The sequence below is a fragment of the Neoarius graeffei genome, chromosome 1 (assembly GCF_027579695.1).
Source record: "Neoarius graeffei isolate fNeoGra1 chromosome 1, fNeoGra1.pri, whole genome shotgun sequence".
In the NCBI taxonomy this organism is placed as follows: Eukaryota; Metazoa; Chordata; class Actinopteri; order Siluriformes; family Ariidae; genus Neoarius; species Neoarius graeffei.
Window position 1 is genome coordinate 58,156,310 of NC_083569.1, and position 24,242 is coordinate 58,180,551.

A 24,242-nucleotide genomic window follows, 5' to 3' on the forward strand; every position below is an offset into this window, starting at 1 on the left:
ATTCACACTCACATTCACACCTACGCTCAATTTAGAGTCACCAGTTAACCTAACCTGCATGTCTTTGGACTGTGGGGGAAACCGGAGCACCCGGAGGAAACCCACGCGGACACGGGGAGAACATGCAAACTCCGCACAGAAAGGCCCTCGCTGGCCATGGGGCTCGAACCCGGACCTTCTTGCTGTGAGGCGACAGTGCTAACCACTACACCACCGTGCCGCCCCGCCTATTATTATTATTATTATTATTATTATTATTATCAACAAGTACTAAAACACAAAGATGTCATACAGAATATGTGCCTGTTTTTACTGTAAAATGAAACAAAAGTGAGAATTTACACTGACAATAACTGAATAGATTCAGCTTTAAGGATTGTTTCTAATATTCAAATATCTGTGTCTAAAATCTGTGATGATTTACGGTATTATAATCACTGTATCACCTGCCAATGAATGGCTTCTTATGAATGACTCAGGCTGCTCAAGCTGGTTCCACTGTCTGTCTAAATCAGCATGTGTGTTCAAGGTTACAGTCTCCAGACCTGACAAACCATATCTGTTTTATTGAGGAGATGGAGAAGTGACATGTCTCTTGCCTTTTGGCTACATTGCTGTCTCTTGCATTCAGTCAGGCAGACAGTGATGGGTTCAGTGCATGGCTATCACAACTCACTGTACCTCATGCTTCACTGTAGCGGGTCAGTTTTGTTTTGTTTGTTTTTTTCCTGGGAGAATGAAGCAGGTTTAGAAATGTTTGATTGTGATCATGAATTTTCTTAAGTCCATCCATCCATCCATCTCATTATCTGTAGCCGCTTTATCCTGTTCTACAGGGTCGCAGGCAAGCTGGAGCCTATCCCAGCTGACTACGGGCGAAAGGCGGGGTACACCCTGGACAAGTCGCCAGGTCATCACAGGACTGACACATAGACACAGACAACCATTCACACTCACATTCACACCTACGGTCAATTTAGAGTCACCAGTTAACCTAACCTGCATGTCTTTGGACTGTGGGGGAAAACCGGAGCACCCGGAGGAAACCCACGCGGACACGGGGAGAACATGCAAACTCCACACAGAAAGGCCCTCGCCGGCTGCTGGGCTCGAACCCGGACCTTCTTGCTATGAGGCGACAGTTCCTCTCAAGGTTTCTTCCTCATGTCATCTGAGGGAGTTTTTCCTTGCCACCATCGCCACAGGCTTGCTCACTGCCTGGGGATAGATTAGGGATAAAATTAGCTCATATTTTAAGTCGTTCAAATTCTGTAAAGCTGCTTTGCGACACTGTTTATTGTTAAAAACGCTATACAAATGAACTTGACTTGACTAACCACTACACCACCATGCCGCCCATTTTCTTAAGTCACTTTGTGGAAATGTTGTTTCTTTATGTCATTTACAGTCATCTTTAAAGTAATTCTTCTTGTGATTTATGAGTAACACTAACTTAACTTTCGTATGGCTGCATTTTAGTTTTACTTGATGGTTTTAGAGTAGCAAAGCTTGATCTGCAGCTGACACTAATTTTAGTTGCTCTGCAGGTACAACTGAGCAATTCCATCTATCCAATATCCATAACCGCTTATCCTGTACAGGGTCGCAGGCAAGCTGGAGCCTATCCCAGCTGACTACGGGCGAAAGGCAGGGTACACCCTGGACAAGTCGCCAGGTCATCACAGGGCTGACACATAGACACAGACAACCATTCACACTCACATTCACACCTACGGTCAATTTAGAGTCACCAGTTAACCTAATGTCTTGGGCGGCACGGTGGTGTAGTGGTTAGCACTGTTGCCTTACAGTAAGAAGGTTCTGGGTTCGAGCCCAGCGGCCAATGGGGGCCTTTCTGTGTGGAGTTTGCATGTTCTCCCCGTGTCTGCGTGGGTTTCCTCCGGATGCTCTGGTTTCCTCCAAAGTTAGGTTAACATGAGGCAGCCTTGGGCTGAAGTGCCCACTGGTTTGAGTATGTGTGTGTGCTCACTTGTGTGTGCATGCGTGTGTTCACTGCTTCAGATGGGTTAAATGCAGAGGATGAATTTCACTGTGCTTGAGTGTGCATAATTACAAATAAAGGCTTCTTCTTCTTCAACATACAAACTCCACACAGAAAGGCCCCTGTCAGCCACTGGGCTCGAACCCAGAACCTTCTTGCTGTGAGGCGACAGTGCTAATGCTACACCACCATGCCACCCCAATTGAGCAGTTGTACATTTTTAAAACACACACACGTGTGTGTGTGTGTGTAAAAAGAAAAAAATTAAAAAACCTTGAACACTGCATGGAATTCAGTGCAGCCCAACAATATATCTACCTCATGGGTAAATGGGTTCTTGCTGGATAGAAGCCAAACAATTAGCCTGAGACTCCCTCCATCAAAGGTAGTAGATTACACGTTCATCCAACCAGACAACAGATGATCTTCTTTGAGCTACTGTATGACTGATGCACAAGTTCATGTCATACAATGTACTGTACTGTAACACACACACACACACACACTGTAGATGCTGATGCTGACCGAATTACTAGCAAATTGCTTTAGGGTTATGACACCAGTTTTCAGTCTGAGTCTTGGACTTGGTAAATGCCTGATGACTCATGTTAAATGTGATAAAGCAGGCATAATACGTAAAAACAATGTGCAGTGCATCAAGGGAACCAGGAGATTCTGAAAGCGTCATGATGTCTGATTTATCTCTGGATCTTCTGTGGAAATAATTGCAATAATGGGCCAAGTTTAACCAAACTGAGTGGGAGAACTTAAGTTAATTTATTCCAGTAATCTCAGAATATCATCTTTTATAAATCTATATTTATTCTATCCACATTCACTGGATATGAGCAATCACGCACTCTGATTGGCTACTCTACTACTAGGATATCGGCTCATATATCGTGAGTAGAGAAAAACAAAATGGCGGAGCGTATTGCTGAACCAACCATGAAATAAAAACTACTTGAAAATACCCCCCCCCAGTTATTATGTGAGAATTATTCTCACATTTTTCACAAATTGCCCCTGTCTTCTGGGGCTGGTTTGTTTACATTTTAAGCGGAAATTATTTTGTTGGACGTTTTGTCCCATCTCATCTCATTATCTGTAGCTGCTTTATCCTGTTCTACAGGGTCGCAGGCAAGCTGGAGTCTATCCCAGCTGACTACGGGCGAAAGGCGGGGTACACCCTGGACAAGTCGCCAGGTCATCACAGGGCTGACACATAGACACAGACAACCATTCACACTCACATTCACACCTACGGTCAATTTAGAGTCACCAGTTAACCTAACCTGCATGTCTTTGGACTGTGGGAGAAACCGGAGCACCCGGAGGAAACCCACACGGACACGGGCAGAACATGCAAACTCCACACAGAAAGGCCTTCACCGGCCACGGGGCTCGAACCCAGACCTTCTTGCTGTGAGGCGACAGCGCTAACCACTACACCACCGTGCCGCCCCAGACATGAAGTGGTGGTTAGCTAAGCTCACCATTCGCAGGGCGGAATCGAACCCGGGTCCCAGGATTTATGGTATGGCGCCTTATCCAACTGAGCCACAACGCCCCCGGACGTTGTGTATGAAGTTTATATTTATCGAGTTTGCAAAAAAAAAAAATAATAAAATGCTCTGTTTCTCAAAATCCAGTGAATGTGGATAGAATAAAACAGCTATTCCACTCAAGCTCATCATGCGTGGCTTGTAGCTACGCAGCTCGTTGGCTATTGGCTCATGTCTGACTCGATTTCGTGGAATAACTGGTAAATATATACATACAATGGTAATGATCACCCAATATACACACAGGCAACAGATGCCTTGAAGGGTGAAATTTAGCAATTTTGAAATGAAGGTGTTTCTCTATAAATGGTATTGCATCATCATCATCATCATCAATATCAACAACAACATTAATATTATTATTATTATTATGAGATTTAAATTTCCATCAAATCAGTGCTGGTGCTCAGCTCTACTCACCATTCACATACAGCGTGTGTGTGTGTGTTAATCCCTGACTATAGTACAAAATGCTATATGGATTTCATAGTACCTCACTGACAGATGATAGAATGGCTACTTTAATTATTGTGTACCCCAGAATTCTGACAAAGAGAATTGAAGAATCAATTAACTGTAGTGGCAACAAGAGCTCCATATAGTCTATGACAAATGTTCTATTTAATGGTTTCAGTGGAAATTATACCTCAGACTCCTGAGAAATGTTCGTCATAGCATATTCATCATGGCTGGGATTCCAGTCCCTATAAACACCACAACAAATTATGGCAGAAAATATTTTGAAGGCCACTTTGGTCATTCACTACAGCCTGATTCCCTTACGGTAGCGTGTTGTTGTTGTTTTTTTTTCATCAGCAAGAAAGCAAAGATAACTAAAAACCCACCCAGGCATGAAGTGTTGAGTTGGGAGTCTCCCGTTTGATGTGTTTCACACCAGGGTTCAAGAGTTCTTTGAGCAGCCCCGAACCATACTGACTTGAGACACATCTGTACTCCCTTAAATATGATTCTCCAATTTCAGCAACAGATACAGAGGAAAACACTTCACTGTGTAAGCAAAGTCTGCTGCATTGACTATGAAAAAAAAGTTTTTCTTCTGTTATCATCTGTCCTTTTGGTTTATTGTTGAACAGAATCGTTTGGCACATAGTGTTAGCAGGGTTTATAATAGTTTAAATCATTCTAGTTCTGTTTATGTTCATTTCGCTTATGTTTATAATGATGTAATGCTGTGTTCTTCTCGCCAAGCTCTGAAATTGAAAAAGAAATTCTCTTTTTCCCATCTCATCTCATTATCTCTAGCCGCTTTATCCTGTTCTACAGGGTCGCAGGCAAGCTGGAGCCTATCCCAGCTGACTACGGGCGAAAGGCGGGGTACACCCTGGACAAGTCGCCAGGTCATCACAGGGCTGACACATAGACACAGACAACCATTCACGCTCACATTCACACCTACGGTCAATTTAGAGTCACCAGTTAACCTAACCTGCATGTCTTTGGACTGTGGGGGAAACCGGAGCACCCGGAGGAAACCCACACGGACACGGGGAGAACATGCAAACTCCACACAGAAAGGCCCTCGCCGGCCACGGGGCTCGAACCCGGATCTTCTTGCTGTGAGGCGACAGCGCTAACCACTACACCACCGTGCCACCCAAATTCTCTTTTTAATTATAGTAAATATATACTTTTGATACAGCATGCAGGTCATCATCAAATGACCCAGGAACAAGTGGTCCTCCAGAGAGGGTTACAGTGCACTGTGCATCTCAAACTGGATTCAGACAAAGAGAAAATATCCAAGGTCAAAAGGGTGGTGTTGGGTTGCAGGGAAATTACCAGCAGGGTGTAATGTGTCAGGTAAAGCTTCCGCTTTTAAAGCACTCTGAAGCTAAACCCATTCTAGTCATTTGTGCAAATTCATATCATTTTTGTTTTGCCCAGCGAAAAGAGCTTAATAAAAACTTCAACCACTGGTAGTGAATCTCCGCTGGTACAGTGGATCTATAAGTATTCTTTGGAAATATATGCTGGAATGAAAATGTAAAATTCATGTTAAGAAACATGGCGCTTGACTGAGTCATAGTGACAATCCCTCCCTGTTGTTCAAATGGAAACGGGATCCTCCAGAGTCCAATTAAAGCCTACACAAAGCCAACGAGTAAAGCATGGCCTGTTCTCCTGAGGCTGGTGTGAATGATGTTCCAGTTGGTTGAACGACCACTGAACTACACATTCTTTACTGATGCATTGATGCTTTAATTTTGCAGGCTAGTTATGTTAAACCAAGCTATATGTCATCAGTTGTGAAGTGAATCAGGGGTAAGAAAGTCTTATTGATAGAGTGTACCAGCAATCTGTCTACACGCAGCAATGCATAGCAAGAGTTTTCCTCAGTGATGCGTCAATGGAAAAAAAAATTATTTGTATCTTATCCTAAATGTCAGAGACTGCTCGTCTGCTCTAGCTGTATCAGTGAAAGCCTTTGCTACCACGGCTACAGCAAACATTAAAAGGAAAATACATCACCATCACCACTTAACAATGTTCCAGGGTTGATGTAACGTGGGTAAATGCCAGAAATTTGCTCCTGTGTTCAGACAAAAGGTTTGCTTCACTCAAGACTGAGAGCTGTTCAATGAAAAATGAACTAACATTTTTTTTAAATAATCATGAATATAAAAGTAATGTCCCTCTGTAATTCTTCCAAACAGAATGTATGCAAATACAGGACATCTTTTCTGATTATGGACTGTATATCACTGGCCAGGTATCAACTCATATCTTTCTTTCAGTGGGTCTCCATGCAGCAACATTAAACCCACATTATACTGGAGAAATGTAACTATCACTAATGCTACTGAGGTTATGGTAGGTATATATGAGTATTTTGTTACAAAAGAAAAAAAACAGCGGCACGATGGTGTAGTGGTTAGCGCTGTCGCCTCACAGCAAGAAGGTCCGGGTTCGAGCCCCGTGGCTGACGAGGGCCTTTCTGTGCAGAGTTTGCATGTTCTCCCCGTGTCTGTGTGGGTTTCCTCCGGGTGCTCCGGTTTCCCCCACAGTCCAAAGACATGCAGGCTAGGTTAACTGGTGACTCTAAATTGACCGTAGGTGTGAATGTGAGTGTGAATGGTTGTCTGTGTCTATGTGTCAGTCCTGTGATGACCTGGCGACTTGTCCAGGGTGTACCCCGCCTCTCACCCATAGCCAGCTGGGATAGGCTCCATCTTGCCTGTGACCCTGCACAGGATAAGCAGTGACAGATAATGGATGGATGGATGGATAATCCTCCAACCAAACTATAAAGAATAAGATCTCACTTTGAAGGACTGCCATGTGATTTTCACTTTTTAATGAATGGTTAAAATTTTTTGGTGGTGGTGTAGTGGTTAGCACTGTCACCTCACAGCGAGTTCTGGGTTCGAGCCCAGCGGCCGGCGAGGGCCTTTCTGTGCAGAGTTTGCATGTTCTCCCCATGTCTGCGTGGGTTTCCTCCGGGTGCTCTGGTTTCCCCCACAGTCCAAAGACATGCAGGTTAGGTTAACTGGTGACTCTAAATTGACCGTAGGTGTGAGTGTGAGTGTGAATGGTTGTCTGTGTCTATGTGTCAGCCCTGTGATGACCTGGCGACTTGTCCAGGGTGTACCCCGCCTTTCACCCGTAGTCAGCTGGGATAGGCTCCAGCTTGCCTGCGACCCTGTAGAACAGGATAAAGCGGCTACAGATAATGAGATGAGATGAGACTCCCTCCCCAACAGGGTTTGCAGACTGAAAGTACTCTTAGTACCTGACCTAGTGAACCCGTACCAATATGTACTGAATTTATCGATAGACTTCAAAGCAGTTCTGAAAGTTATTCTGAATAAGGACATCTGCCAAATGCCATAAATGTAAATGTATAAACTATAAGATGTGTGTGACTGTAAATGTATTTGGGTTTTATGTTATTTTTGGCTGTTTGCCCCTCTTTTGCTTTGATTTCTGTCTTTTTTTGTCACTTTGCACCATCTCATCTCATCTCATCTCATTATCTCAAGCCGCTTTATCCTTCTACAGGGTCGCAGGCAAGCTGGAGCCTATCCCAGCTGACTACGGGCGAAAGGCGGGGTACACCCTGGACAAGTCGCCAGGTCATCACAGGGCTGACGCATAGACACAGACAACCATTCACACTCACATTCACACCTACGGTCAATTTAGAGTCACCAGTTAACCTAACCTGCATGTCTTTGGACTGTGGGGGAAACCGGAGCACCCGGAGGAAACCCACACGGACACGGGGAGAACATGCAAACTCCACACAGAAGGGCCCTCGCTGGCCCCGGGGCTCGAACCCAGGACCTTCTTGCTGTGAGGCGACAGCGCTAACCACTACACCACCGTGCTGCCCCTACTTTGCACCATCATATATTAAATATATTGTAAATATGAGCTTCCCAGCAATATGCTTCATGTTATTTAAAGAAACAGAATGAAATTAGTGGGCCTTATATCTGCTATTCTAACTTGCTATGTATACCATTGGTTCGACTTATTTATTCCAGTTTCTTTTACACTATCGGTCAAAAGTTTGGACACTTCTTTAATTCATTTTTTTCTTTCTTTTTTATTAATTAAAAGCCTCATGTCTTAAAGTAATGATGGATGTTGTTTCTCTTTACTTAGTTGAGCAGTTCTTGACATTTTATGGATTACTACAGTTGTGGAATAGGGCTATTTACTGTATTGTTATTATTTACTATTTACTGTTTGAGCTCAAACACATTTAAGAAGGCAAGAAATTGCACTAATCAACTTTTGACAAGGCACTTGTTAATTGAAAAGCATTCCAGGTGACTCCCTCATGAAGCTGGTTGAGATAATGCTAATAAGCGTCACCAAGGTAAATGGTGGCTACTTTCAAGAATCTAAAATATGAAACACGTTTTGTTTTTTAACTTTTTTTTTGTTTACCACATAATTCCATATACGTTCCAGATGTTATTTCATAGTTTTGATGTCTTCAGTTTCCTACAATGTATGAAACAGTCAAAATGCACAAAAAACCATGAATGAGTAGGCGTGTACAAACTTTTGACTGGTACTGTATGTGAATAACAGTTGTGAGCAAGTGTAGTGTTTGATATTTTATCACAGTTCCTGGAATTAGCTCATCCCACATCGTTAAAATTTTGCGAAATTTAGTTGCAGACTTTACTGAACACTCCTAGTTCTTATCCACTGCACAGATATTCCTCAGGAGGCTGGCTACGTGGAAATATCAAAGCTACAGAGATCAGAAGTAAAAACTGCACATCCATTAGGCTTGGAACACTTGTGGCATACTGCATCACGAGCATGGAATGCACAACATGGAAATTTATTCTCAATTTTAAGACTAATTAAAGACAAGCCATACCTCAAGATCAAATTTTGACAGCTGGCATACACACAAACACACAAATACTCAAACACTCGACTCATTTTATTTCCTTTATGTCAATATGGATGACACTTCAGCCTTGTTCATAACTAGCACTGAATGTTATGTACCTTGCTGGGAGCCTACAGAGAGGAAATGCATTGACTCTTCAATGGGCTTCTCAAGTGCTTCCTGAAGAAAAGCCTGATCCGTTCAGGTACACCATGATCTCTCACTAACCACACTTTATTACTTGCTCTAATTGCTGTTAACAATTAAACAACTTGTGCTCAGCAGGTGCACAGATAAACAACTGATAGGAACCTCTGCCCTAGGTGTTACATTTATTAGCCCAGGTTTAATGAGAGGCAGCACAGTGGTGTAGTAGTTAGCACTGTTGCCTCACAGCAAGAAGGTTCTGGGTTCGAGCCCAGCGGCTGGCGAGGGCCTTTCTGTGCAGAGTTTGCATGTTCTCCCCGTGTCTGCATGGGTTTCCTCCGGGTGCTCTGGTTTTCCCCACAGTCCAAAGACATGCAATTAGGCTAATTGGTGGCTCTAAATTGACCTTAGGTGTGAATGTGAGTCTCTATGTGTCAGCCCTGCGATGATCTGGCGTCTTGTCCAGGGTGTACCCCGCCTCTCACCCACAGTCAGCTGGGATAGGCTCCAGCTTGCCTGCGATCCTGCACAGGATAAGTGGCTACAGATAATGGACAGATAGTTTCTCATCTCATCTCATCTCATTATCTGTAGCCGCTTTATCCTGTCCTACAGGGTCGCAGGCAAGCTGGAGCCTATCCCAGCTGACTACGGGCGAAAGGCGGGGTACACCCTGGACAAGTCACCAGGTCATCACAGGGCTGACACATAGACACAGACAACCATTCACACTCACATTCACACCTACGGTCAATTTAGAGTCACCAGTTAACCTAACCTGCATGTCTTTGGACTGTGGGGGAAACCGGAGCACCCGGAGGAAACCCACGCGGACACGGGGGGAACATGCAAACTCCGTACAGAAAGGCCCTCGCCGGCCACGGGGCTCAAACCCGGACCTTCTTGCTGTGAGGCGACAGCGCTAACCACTACACCACCGTGCCGCCCGGATAGATAGTTTAATGAGATGTATTTTAGCAAAGTTTAGGAACTTAAAAATTGTGCAAATATTACTCTGTGAACCACAAAACACCTGATGACATACTATAATATTGGCCTACTTTCTATTTTTAATGGTATGACTCCAAAATAATGCTACATATTGGAATATTTCAAAATGTATTGTATAAAAGAGGCTGCATGAATCAACTAATGCTGTTTATATTAGAATATCATGTTATAATTATGATGCTTATGATGACGAGTTTGAAGTAGAACTGCAACATTTTTTCTCCAAAAAAGTGTTATTAGTTTGGGATTACACATATATGTTTTTCAGATAGCTAAAGTGGACCTACATCATATTTAATTGTTCTGTATTTTAGGTTTTTACATTTTCACCACTACAAATTAGGTGCATTTGTTTTCATCCAGGACCCTTTAATTTTTACACAGATCCCTTCATGATCTCAGCACAGATTCGTTTTATGAGGATTTAAATATGTAGCATTATATTTACTTATACCATTTATTTACTGTATGTGCACTGTTTTTTTTGTGAAACAAACTTATACTGTATATATCCTATACTGTAGTGATCATCAGTGCATCAGTAAAACTAAATAAAGCTTTTAATCATCATCATCATCATCATCATCATCATTTAACCTTCCAGTTCATGCCATATTTTATTTTGTATACCTCCTGTACATCCCCCCCCCCCTTTTTTATAGCCCCTTTTTTGGCACTTGATGTACTGGGACCACAATGGAAATAAGTGTTTACACTTTATTGCGCTATCCATGTATTTTAATGTGCACTATACTTGTATTTTGTACATTATTTTACTAAATAAACTCATCTCATCATCAACATCATCAACGTTTTGAAAAAAACAATTTTTTAAATGAAAATATATTTTCAACAACAACTGTACTTCCCACGATAACACGTTTTCTTTCATTATCTAACATCTTGGCTTCTCGTCCATAGATGTGTATACACTCTCAGAAAACAAAGTACATGATTGTCCCTTTAGGGGTACAGTGGCTTGTCACTGGGGTAGGACCCTCTAAGGTACTTATTTGTACATATTATATACTGATTGGGAACGTACAGTGGTCCTTGAAAGTTTGTGAACCCTTTAGAATTTTCTACATTTCTGCATAAATATGACCTACCGGTAAAACATCATCAGATTTTCACACAAGTCCTAAAAGTAGATAAAGAGAACCCAGTTAAACAAATGAGACAAAAATATTATACTTGGTCATTTATTTATTGAGGAAAATGATCCAATATTACATATCTGTGAGTGGCAAAAGTATGTGAACCTCTAGGATTAGCAGTTCATTTGAAGGTGAAATTAGAGTCAGGTGTTTTCAATCAATGGGATGACAATCAGGTGTGAGTGGGCACCCTGTTTTATTTAAAGAACAGGGATCTATCAAAGTCTGATCTTCACAACACATGTTTGTGGAAGTGTATCATGGCACCAACAAAGGAGATTTCCGAGGACCTCAGAAAAAGCGTTGTTGATGCTCATCAGGCTGGAAAAGGTTACAAAACCATCTCTAAAGAGTTTGGACTCCACCAATCCACAGTCAGACAGATTGTGTACAAATGGAGGAAATTCAAGACCATTGTTACCCTCCCCAGGAGTGGCCGACCAACAAAGATCACTCCAAGAGCAAGGCGTGTAATAGTCAGCGAGGTCACAAAGGACCCCAGGGTAACTTCTAAACAACTGAAGGCCTCTTTTTGCTCTCCAAAAAGAACATTGCTGCTCCTCTGCAGTTTGCTAAAGATCGGACAAGCTAGAAGGCTAGTGGAAAAATGTTTTGTGGATGGATGAGACCAAAACAGAACTTTTTGGTTTAAATGAGAAGCATTATGTTTGGAGAAAGGAAAACACTGCACTCCAGCATAAGAACCTTATCCCATCTGTGAAACATGGTGGTGGTAGTATCATGGTTTGGGCCTGTTTTGCTGCATCTGGGCCAGGACGGCTTGCCATCATTGATGGAACAATGAATTCTGAATTATACCAGCGAATTCTAAAGGAAAATGTCAGGACATCTGTCCATGAACTGAATCTCAAGAGAAGGTGGGTCATGCAGCAAGACAACGACCCTAAGCACACAAGTCGTTCTACCAAAGAATGGTTAAAGAAGAATAAAGTTAATGTTTTGGAATGGCCAAGTCAAAGTCCTGACCTTAATCCAATGGAAATGTTGTGGAAGGACCTGAAGCGAGCAGTTCATGTGAGGAAACCCACCAACATCCCAGAGTTGAAGCTGTTCTGTACGGAGGAATGGGCTAAAATTCCTCCAAGCCGGTGTGCAGGACTGATCAACAGTTACTGGAAACGTTTAGTTGCAGTTATTGCTGCACAAGGGGGTCACACCAGATACTGAAAGCAAAGGTTCACATACTTTTGCCACTCACAGATATGTAATATTGGATTGCTTTCCTCCATAAATAAATGACCAAGTATAATATTTTTGTCTCATTTGTTTAACTGGGTTCTCTTTATCTACTTTTAGGACTTGTGAAAATCTGATGATGTTTTAGGTCATATTTATGCAGAAATATAGAAAATTCTAAAGGGTTCACAAACTTTCAAGCACCACTGTACAGTGGATGTACCTTTTTGGCCCTAAAAAGTACACAAAATTACCTGGAAGCCCAATAATGAGCCTTAGGGAGTACATTAGTGTAAATAACTTGGGGTACAGGAATGGAGTCCTACTGTACCCCTCTTTTTGGCAGTGTATCGGTAAACATCTCCTCTATAAGACCACTAGCTTCCTCGGTGTCTTTGTTTACTCAGCAAATACAATTTGGCAATTATGTTTTGCAATTCTATTTCGCTAAATTTGCAAAACTGGTCTATCAGGAAAGCACAGCAGCGCTGGAACAGGATGTGCATGTGGGTTTCTGAAATGAGGAGACTACCTTTGTTGATTGCGAGTGAAAATATGAGCTGAAGGTTAGCAGAAATATAATACCACTCCCTTCCGCCTGCTTGCGGCTCACTGAGAGCTGGAGCAATACGAGAGACTGCGGGCAACACGGGGCTGTACCTGGGGGGGCGGGGCTTCAGTCCGGTGCTATTTTAAACATGGGCGGGGCTTCAGTTGAGGGTTTATATAGGGGCGGGGATTCAGGTGAGGACTGTATACAGGGGGCGGGGCTTAGTTCTTCATCTCAGAGCTGTACACGGGGAGGGGCGGGGATTCAGGCGAGGGCTGTATACACGGGGCTGGGTTTAGTGCTTCATCTCAGAGCTGTACATGGGGAGGGGGAGGGGCTTATTGATTCATCTCAGAGCTATCCACAGGGAGAGGGGCCTGTACACGGGGAGGGGCGGGGCTTCAGTTGAGGGTTTATATGGGGCAGGGATTCAGGCGAGGGCTGTATACAGGGGGCAGGGTTTTGTGCTTCATCTCAGAGCTGGACACGGGGAGTGGGCGGGGCTTAGTGCTTCATCTCAGAGCTGTACATGGGGAGGGGGCGGGGTTTAGTGCTTCATCTCAGAGCTGTACACGGGGAGGGGCGGTGCTTAGAGTAATTAATCTCAGAGCTGTACTGTATACGGGGAGGGGCGTGGCTTAGAGTAATTAATCTCAGAGCTGTACACGGGGGAGGGGGCGGGGCTTAGTGATTCATCTCAGAGCTTGTACACGGGTAGGGGCGTGGCTTAGAGTAATTAATCTCAGAGCTGTACACGGGTAGGGGCGTGGCTTAGAGTAATTAATCTCAGAGCTGTACACGGGGGAGGGGGCGGGGCTTAGTGTTTCATCTCAGCTGTACACGGGGAGGGGCGGGGCTTGATGTCAACACTAGGAACAGCCCTTATCCTGAATTTCAGGTGGCTGCAGTGAGTCGACTTTGGCTCAATACTGCCGCACACAAACACTCAGTGAGTGCAGAGGGAACTGCAGGACCAGTGCGCTGCGACTCGCAGTGTTTAGACTCAGATGCAGTCTAAGAAATGAACGGGCTGAGAAGTCGCTACTTCAACACAAACAGTGATTTTTGTTTTCTTGTCAGTCACCATGGTGCTTTACTCCACTCATAACTTTCAGTAGTGCGCGCTGCTCTTCCGCCTCGGGCAGCTGACGCCGAGAGCACTCCGGAAATCATCTCCGATTCATTACACACATCGGAAACAGTCGAAATTGTTCTGCAAAGTCGTCCACATGGTGAGTAATGTCTGTAAACCTCCGTTACAATAAGGATTAACTGTTGTCTTTTGAGTAAACTTTCCTCGCCATGTTTTTTTTTTTTTTAAATTTCGCCTACTGCGCATGCGCCGGAGCCGGAACTCTACCTGATTCAGGTGATCAGTTTTGGTCTCTTTCACCACAACATGGCAAATTACAGCTCACTAGTACAGAGCAAAGCTAATGCAGGGTGTGTTTTTAAATTAGTTATTGCACTTGTATGATATTACTGATTTATTTGTAATTTTTCTGGCTTGACTCTAACATCAGTGAGAAACTTGGGCAGCTTCCTGTCTATGAGGAACACAACATAGGATAATTATTATTATTCCTCATAATATATCGTCCAGTATTTGCTCTTTTCTCTCAGAGGTCTAAGGTGCCCAGGTTTTGTGCATGTTAAGTGTTCTTTTTGGAACAAGCTGTTCTTTCTTCACTTTAATTCACTGAGACTCCCATCGATACAGATATTACAGCACTCCTGAGGTTTCTTTATACTAACGACCTGCTCTTGTTTACTTCTCCAGTTTTATTGCCTTAGCTCCTGGCATATCATCTTATACACACTTATGTTGCACATTAGGATATATCATTTTTAAATGAGGCCTAAAATATAGCCTATTTGAGGAGCTTCTTAATATATCTATTATGCTGAATCATTACATGGAGTTCTGGAGTGAGAGGAAGTTGTGAGGTTGGGGATTAGCCTAAAGAAACTATACACTCCTAAAAACATGAAAAGCAGCAAATGCTTACGGGTTGTTTTACAATCAGGGTACGCAAGCTAAAAATCACATTTAACACTTATTATCTTCAATATCAAAAGGCTTGATTAAATAAACTTGGTTGTTTATTGTAGCCCTGTGATAGCTCTATTTACCATGCAAAAAAAATTTGGTGATAATGTTATTTTTGGTGACTGTATGGCAATATGTGTCATATTTAGCAAAATTACTCGTGTCATTTAGAAAAAGTGCTTTTTTGACCACAGGTAGCTCCAAAAGGGATGCACTTAAATCATTCTTTATACCATAAAACACATATTTGGTTCCATATCATTGGAAACATAGTTAAGTTTTAATGTTGAATGCCAGTAAGTTTTCAGACTATTTTGATCAAATTAGTATGGAATTGTGTCAAAAAAAAAGTCCTCTTCGAGACCGCTAATTTTTCAATATATAATAACATATCTAAAATGATTATTTTCATCCTAAAATGTGGTCAAGATATTGGGACATAAATATTAGAGACAACTAACACAAAGCTTACAGCCTTATATTTAAAAGCACTCTGGAAGTCGTGGATTCTGAATTGTCAAAAAAAAAAAAAGTCCTCTCCGAGAATCACTTCATTTGTTTCTCCCATCTTATAGCAGATTACACAAAACTACCATACACATGTCAAAAAATAACCTGAAATCTGTTCTTTAACTCGTCCTTCACTTAAAAACTGCTACAAGAACCAGTTTGAATCAATTTGAATTTTGGACCCCTGTGACACAAACTTTGTACCCTGATTGTAAAACAACCCTAAATAAAGAAAACACAAATCATAACCAGGAGTTTAGAAGTGAAATAAATCCTGCATTAAACTGTGCGGAGTTGAAGGATAGTAGCTAAATGAAGGATTTTTGGCATGTTTTCAAATAAACAGCTTTTTTTTTTTTATTGAGTCACATACAGTACTGTGCAAGTCCTGTGATTTTAGTACAAACTTTTTATAGTATTTTATTTTAAATATTATCAAGTCAGTACAAAAACATTTCAGATTTCCGAACAAGAGTTATCCAGCACAGAATAAAATTTTACAGAAGAAATGGTTGTATGTCAGGAAAGAAAGCAGCATATTCTGTAAGAAGCTGCTTTTTCAGACAAAGCATGATGAAAACTACTGGGTTTTGCTGCGAAATTAAGAAGGAAGTGTGACAAAGTGTCCAGAAGAACTGTGTCTGGTTCTGCAAGACGCTCAGTAAAACCTACAGCGCATGTCATTTTTATAAAACTGCAAATTGTAGCTGAGACTTTTTTTTTTCCCCTCAACAAAAACAAATCTTAACTTTGTTTCCTTTATTACTTGTTACTGCTCTTTTTAATATCTTTTTTTGTGTGTAGAAGCATTTAATTTCATTATTTTTGAAGATATCTTTGCTCTACAGCTTTTTTTTTTTTTCTGCATGTGCCTAAGACTTAACTCAGCTTTACTCCTGTAATAGACACTTCCACAGCCTAAACATGAGCCCTATTCATTTATATTTTCTACTTAAAGATCTGTGAGAAAGTTGCATAACTCTTCATGCATGGCTTTTACACTCGGCAGAGAATGCTGCAAATAAATAATTGTCTTTATCATTTAGCTGGGGAGGCACGGTGGTGTAGTGGTTAGCACTGTTGCCTCGTAGCAAGAAGGGTCTGGGTTCGAGCCCAGGGGCCTTTCTGTGCGGAGTTTGCATGTTCTCCCCGTGTCCGCGTGGGTTTCTTCCAGGTGCTCCGGTTTCCCCCACAGTCCAAAGACATGCAGGTTAGGTTAACTGGTGGCTCTAAATTGACCGTAGGTGTGAATGTGAGTGTGAATGGTTGTCTGTGTCTATGTGTCAGCCCTGTGATGACCTGGCGACTTGTCCAGGGTGTACCCCGCCTTTCGCCCGTAGTCAGCTGGGATAGGCTCCAGCTTGCCTGCGACCCTGCACAGGATAAGCAGCGACAGATAATGGATGGAGCTGTTTGCTGCTTTTTTTTTTTTTTTTTTTAGTAATTTAGATCAAATACTAAGTATATTTCCACAATCACATCTTAGCCCCCCTCTCACGTTTAGCATGAACAAAACAGATCATTTTAAAGTAAGTTTCAGAGCACTAATCATGATCCTGTTATGCCGGGATCAGAATACATGATATTTTTGTCTTTCATGATGGTCACCATGTCAGATTAGGCAATTATAGTACCATAAATTCTTGCTGTGTCTTGGTCAGGAGAAGTTTGACCCTGACCAATCATTGTTTACATCCTTGGATGTTGTCAGAGAGGAGGGTCAAGTAATATCAAGGAACATGCCATAAGAGTTGTCAAACTAGGCGAGAAAATACAAAAAACTGACATGCTGGACTTGTTATATTAATAATATAAATAATAAATATAGCATTTTTATAGCGCCATATACACTATCTGTCCTATGACACTTCACAATAATACAGTTTAAAAAATCTTATGTTTAAACATTAAACAAAAGATTATCACAATACTTCACAAAATTACAAAAAAGCTTTCTTAAAAAGAAATGTCTTAACTCTTGATTTGAATGATGTTATTGAATCACTTATCTTTATGTCGGCAGGCGGGGCATTCCAGAGCTTTGGTGCAGCAACTGAAAATGCCTTGCCGCCATAGGTCCTTTGATTAGACCTTGGCATGGTCAGGAGGCACTGGCCAGCAGACCTTAGATTGCGACTAGGTTGATAAGGACTCAATAGATCACTAAGATATCTCGAGCCGCTTTATCCTGTTCTACAGGGTCGCAGGGAAGCTGGAGCCTATCCCAGCTGACTACGGGCGAAAGGCGGGGTACACCCTGGACAAGTCGCCAGGTCATCACAGGGCTGAAACATAGACACAGACAACCATTCACACTCACATTCACACCTACGCTCAATTTAGAGTTGCCAGTTAACCTAACCTGCATGTCTTTGGACTGTGGGGGAAACCGGAGCACCTGGAGGAAACCCACGCGGACATGGGGAGAACATGCAAACTCCACACAGAAAGGCCCTCGTCAGCCACGGGGCTCGAACCCAGACCTTCTTGCTGTGAGGTGACAGCGCTAACCACTACACCACCGTGCTGCCCTCACTAAGATATGCAGGAGCTAAATTATTTAAAGACTTATAAGCTAATAATAATATTTAAAAAATAATTCGTTGTTCCAGTGCAGCTCTCTGAGGATTGGTGAGGCACGAGCATACCTCAGCTTGCGGGAAACAAGCCAAGCAGCGCGGTTCTGGACAGGTTGTAGCCGCTGTATGAGATATTTTGGAAGATCGTATAAAAGAGCATTGCCATTATCCAATCTACAGGTAACAAAAGCATGCACAAGAGCTGCCGTGGAATCTTCAGACAGATATTTTCTTATTTTGGCGATCTGTCTGATGTGGGGAAAAAAAGCAGATTTAGTAAGAGAGTTGACATGTTTCTCTCGAGTTAAGCTATTGTCCATTACAAAGCCTAAGTTCCTAGCTGACGTCGAGGGCTGTACAACGTAGTCATTAATAGAGATGCAATCAAGCGAAGGACGAGGGCGATATTTTGAACTGATCATTAAAAATTCAGACTTGTGACTATTAAGCTTTAGCTTGTTTACCCTCATTCAGTTATCTATTTCAGTCACACAGGCCTCTATTAAACTTAACGGCTGGTGCTTGCCCTTCCCCACTCCAGGAATCAAAAGACAAGTACAACTGGGTATCGTCTGCATAAAAATTCTGAGGTGTCGTGGGACGTCTCAGACGTTCTTGTTTTTTGATTATGTCACACTACAAGGCCTGTTAGTCATTCCCAGCATCCATGTTTGGGGTTAACACTGGATGTTTGTTGGCGACTACAAAATCGGGTCAAAATTTGGCTAAATTTGTGTAGCCTGGTCCTGGCATTAGAGTGTAGGAAAGTATAGGTTTTTTTTTTTTTTAATTATAAAATGCCTAAATGATTGTACGCTGTCACATGGCCGGCTCTTCAGCATGTTTACCTGTTTGCTCAGGGTTACACGAGAGTGAAGAGAATGCACAGGCATGCTGAAAAACCGGCTGATGTTTGCCACACTGCTGTGATCTGCTAAAATGTGTGACGCTTCTCATGTTGTCGCTTCATGACAGACCTGCCATATCCAGCAGTAGCACAGCAGTTGCTTGTCTCCTTGTGGAAATGAATTTAAAAAAAAAAAGTAAAAATCTTAATGCTTGTTAATTTCTGCATATCTGGCCAGTAAGGCTGGGTATTAAAATCATTGCCCTTGGGGGGGATTATCTCTCATCTCATTATCTCTAGCCGCTTTATCCTGTTCTACAGGGTCGCAGGCAAGCTGGAGTAGTCTGGCTAATGCGACTTCAAAGCTCTGCGAGCATTTGGTCTGGCAAAGATATTAAGCCCAACCGTTTCCCAAAGGCGTGGTTGACCTGCCTCCCTGAAATGCCTCAGTTTGCTACTGGTCGAAGCCAGAAAAGGCTGTGACGAAGCTTAAACCAATCACATCACTCTCTTTCCTCTGACGTATGTGACGCGACGGAAACTGCTCGAGTAACAGGAAGAAGATAAATACCTCCAGGGCTGCTCTTTGCTCCATTTTCAATGAGAACTTCCCGTTGAATGCTTTCAGTACAGCATCTACCGCTGTGTCAAAGGCTTGCCGCTGCTCCATCTTCGTAATGTTTCTAGTGAATGAAGCGCTTCCGGCATAGATTCTGTAAACAATCTATGGCTTCCGGTTGCAGTTCTACTACGTCACTGCCTTGAACACGCCTCTACCCAGGGCCGTTGGAGATGCTCAAAGTTGATTGGCTCCCGATTTTTCGGGAGATTGGAAGAGCTGGAGATAGCTTGCCTTGCCAGACTAAGCTCGCAACAGGCCCTTGTGTTGCATCACACTTAGGATGGGCGGGCCCAGGCTAAAGCTGGAGCCTATCCCAGCTGACTACGGGCGAAAGGCGGGGTACACCCTGGACAAGTCGCCAGGTCATCACAGGGCTGACACATAGACACAGACAACCATTCACATTCACACCTACGGTCAATTTAGAGTCACCAGTTAACCTAACCTGCATGTCTTTGGACTGTGGGGGAAACCGGAGCACCCGGAGGAAACCCACGCGGACACGGGGAGAACATGCAAACTCCACACAGAAAGGCCCTCGCCGGCCCCGGGGCTCAAACCCGGACCTTCTTGCTGTGAGGCGACAGCGCTAACCACCATGCCGCCCCTTGAGGGGGGATGTCTAGTGAAATTTTGAGAAACAAGGGGTGTTAGATCATGATTAAGGCAGCTTATAAAGTGAAAAAGGGGGGGAAAACTGAATGCTTTCCTTTAAAAAGAAGTCTGGATTCTTGTAAAAGAAGTCATAAAACTGTAACCGAATGAATGTTTAATCTCCATTCAAGAAATCCCATAAATCGCATGGAAAATGAATGGAAAGAAAAGCTGTTGGCTCCGTTGTGGCACAGATGCTTATCAAGCCACATGGAAGTGAAAATGTGTTTAGGAAGTGGCTTGCCATGTTTAGGGGATAATATTCTACCTCTCAAATGCAATAGGAAAAAGGCTCTGGGTTCTTCCATGGACTGCTCCTGAGGTTGGGTGTGTCTGAGAATGAATATGCACCACATATTATTTTGTCTAGGTCTTGGCTGTTTCCATTCAAGACTTTGCGTGTACACGTACAAACGCATTACCTGTACAGTCTCTCAGGACTCAAAGTGCTAACTGCATGCTGGAACACGGTGCGCAGCGTACGGGAAGCCCACACAGGAAACGGCCACTGCATTGTTGCTGGACGCTAACATGTCCCGCTCCTGTCCATCGGGAGTCCAGCCGCTCCTTCAGTGTTGTTTCAGGAGCGTGTCACGTTTCGCCCCGACACACACTCATAAAAAGGCTAGACGTCCTTTTGCTGGCTTTGGTGATTGTGTGAATAGGAAGAGGATATTTTTTCAGAGAGCAGCAGCATGTGTCTTGGCTCATTCCACAGTGGTGCGCTGCTTCCTATATTTCTTACATTCATGTTTTATTGGCAAGTAAATGCTCAAGCTGCCATTGTGCATTTTTGTTTTTTATTTAACTAACCTAGTCCGCCTATTGTCTTGGAAGTTTTTACTTCGTAACTTAAATGCATGTTATTTATGGCCTTTGCGAATTCCGTAATACTATTAGCTGTCATTCTGACGACTATTAAATTCCTACTGCTGTTTGGTTCCTCACTTGCTTGTCAGTTCGAAACAGTGAAACTATGACACTCGTGCTGGAGGAATAGAAGGAACATGATGCTCTTTGCAGAGCTTGGTGTGCATTTTTTTTCTTTTTTTTTAAAGTATAAACCTGTCATTATTGTGGATGTTTTGCAAGTTTTGTTTCCTTGATCATCTTGTTCCTGTTTTGCAGGGTTTGCATTTCTCACAGTGTCTGGATTATTGCTTGTTACTGCTTGCATGTACACTTTTTTTTTTTTTTAATCAGGATGTTATACTTTCATCACCATATTAATAAATGAGGCCCATGCTGATTTTTAATAGTAGTTTGGCCATTCATATGCACCCCCAGATGAGAAACGGTGGGGACGGTATGTTGAAATTAAAACCGAAAGCAGTTATCTGTAAATGATCTTTGACCTGTATTGCATTTAAAACAAAACAGCAGCGCATTATTCAGTGTTTTTTACCTCGTGATTATTATTATTATTATTATTTTTTTAAATCACAAACACATTTTCATTCTTGCAACGCATTTTCAAAAAAAAAAAGTTGGGACAGTAAAGCATTTACCACTTTTATAATGTTGCCATTCCTTCTCACAACACTTAAAAGATGTTTAGGGACTGAAGACACCAAGTGATGACGTGTTTCAGGCGGTATTTTGTCCCGTTCTTCCTGCAAACAGGTCTGAAGGTGTGCAACAGTACGTGGTCGTTGTTGTATTTTTCATTTCAAATTTAACCACAGGGCAGCACGGTGGTGTAGTGGTTAGCGCTGTCGCCTCACAGCAAGAAGGTCCGGGTTCGAGCCCCGTGGCCGGCGAGGGCCTTTCTGTGCGGAGTTTGCATGTTCTCCCCGTGTCCGCGTGGGTTTCCTCTGGGTGCTCCGGTTTCCCCCACAGTCCAAAGACATGCAGGTTAGGTTAACTGGTGACTCTAAATTGACCGTAGGTGTGAATGTGAGTGTGAATGGTTGTCTGTGTCTATGTGTCAGCCCTGTGATGACCTGGTGACTTGTCCAGGGTGTACCCCGCCTTTCGCCCGTAGTCAGCTGGGATAGGCTCCAGCTTGCCTGCGACCCTGTGGAACAGGATAAAGCGGCTACAGATAATGAGATGAGATGAAATTTAACCACACATTCTCTATTGGGGACAGAGGGGACAGGGACCCTCTTCTTCCACAACCATGCCTTTGTAATGTGTGCAGAATGTGGTTTTGCATTGCCTTGTTGAAATCTCCCTGGAAAAGATGTCGTCTTGAAGGCAGTACATGTTGCTCCAAAATCTCAATGTACTTTTCTGCATTAATGTTGCCATCACAGAAGTGCAAGTTACTTTTTCCAAGGGCACTGACACAACCCCATACCATGACAGACTCTGGCTTTTGGACTTGTTGCTGGTAACAGTCTGGATGGTCCTTTTCCGCTTTGGTCCAGAGCACATGGCCTCCATTTCTTCAAAAAAAAAAAAAACCTGGAATACTGATTCGCCTGACCACAATACACGTTTCCACTGTGTGATGGTCCATCCCAGATGTCTCTGAGCCCAGAGGAGCCAATGGCGCTTCTGGATACAATTAATTATAAGGCTTCCTTTTTGCATAGTAAAGTTTTAACTGGCATTTGTGGATGTAACTCTGTATTGTAGTGCTTGACAAAGGTTTGCCAAAGTAATCCCGATGTAGTTATGTCAGCTGTAGATGAACGACGGTTCTGGATGCATTGCTGTCTGAAGGATCAGAGATCACAGGTGTTCAGCTTAGGCTTGTGCCCTTGCCCTTTACACACACACATTCCTTGAATCGCTTAATGATGATCTGCACTGTAGAAGGTGAAATATCCAAATCCCTTCCTATCTTTCTTTGAGGAACATTGTTTTTAAATATTTCAGTAATCTCATTCTCTGTAGCCGCTTTATCCTGTTCTACAGGGTCGCAGGCAAGCTGGAGCCTATCCCAGCTGACTACGGGCGAAAGGCGGGGTACACCCTGGACAAGTCGCCAGGTCATCACATGGCTGACAGATAGACACAGACAACCATTCACACTCACATTCACACCTACGCTCAATTTAGAGTCACCAGTTAACCTAACCTGCATGTCTTTGGACTGTGGGGGAAACCGGAGCACCCGGAGGAAACCCACGCGGACACGGGGAGAACATGCAAACTCCGCACAGAAAGGCCCTCGCCGGCCACGGGGCTCGAACCCAGGACCTTCTTGCTGTGAGGCGACAGCGCTAACCACTACACCACCGTGCCGCCCATATTTCAGTAATTGTCTCACATATTTGTTGACAAACTGGAGATCCTCGGCTCATCTGTGCTCCTCAAAGACTAGGCCTTTCCTGAATACTGATTTTGTGCCAAATCATAATTACAATCGCCTGTTTCAAATCACATGATTATTTAATTGTTTTACCTCATTACTACCCCAGATTGCCCCCATCCCAGCCTTTTTTAAATGTTGTAGGCCTGAAATACAGGAATGGATGTGTATTAACAAATGAAATAAAGTTAACCAGACGGGACATGAAATATCTTGGGTTCATATTGTCTGTAATGAAAGACAAGTCAAAATAAATTGATCACTGCTGCTTTTTTTTTTTTTGCATTTTCCATACCATCCCAACTTTTTCTGATTTGGGGTTGTATCTTATGATCCAGGGCCCCCAGTTCAATCCTGAGCTGTTGTTACTGTTTGGGTGCTTCTGTGCACGTGTTCCCTACGAGATTCCTCCAGGTTGTCTGTTTTTCTCCCAAAAACGTCAGCAGGCGGATTGGATATGCCACATTGCCCCAGGTGTGAATGCATGGTGCCCTGTAATAGACTCGCATCCCTTCCAGAGTATGTTCCTGCATCACACTGATTGGTTTCTTGAAATGCTTTGGTTCCACTTGTGGCCCAGACCAGGATAAAGTGATTGTCATAGATGAATAAGTAAACGTGTAATGTATTATATGTGAATTAAATCAAGGAGTCATTGGGAAATCTATTCCATGCATTGTATGATTGCATAGTTCCCCTCTACCATGAGTGT

At 42.9% G+C, this 24,242-nt stretch overlaps 1 protein-coding gene across 1 annotated transcript in view; it reads left to right on the forward strand.

Annotated features, from left to right (window-relative positions):
- The first annotated feature begins 13,912 nt into the window (after positions 1–13,912).
- Positions 13,913–24,242, forward strand: part of LOC132895151 (inactive ubiquitin carboxyl-terminal hydrolase 53) — an 88,295-nt gene continuing 77,965 nt past the window's right edge. The window contains exon 1 of the mRNA XM_060935418.1: positions 13,913–14,238. The gene's annotated coding sequence lies outside the window, so the exon portion shown is untranslated. The remainder of the gene's footprint in view (positions 14,239–24,242) is intronic.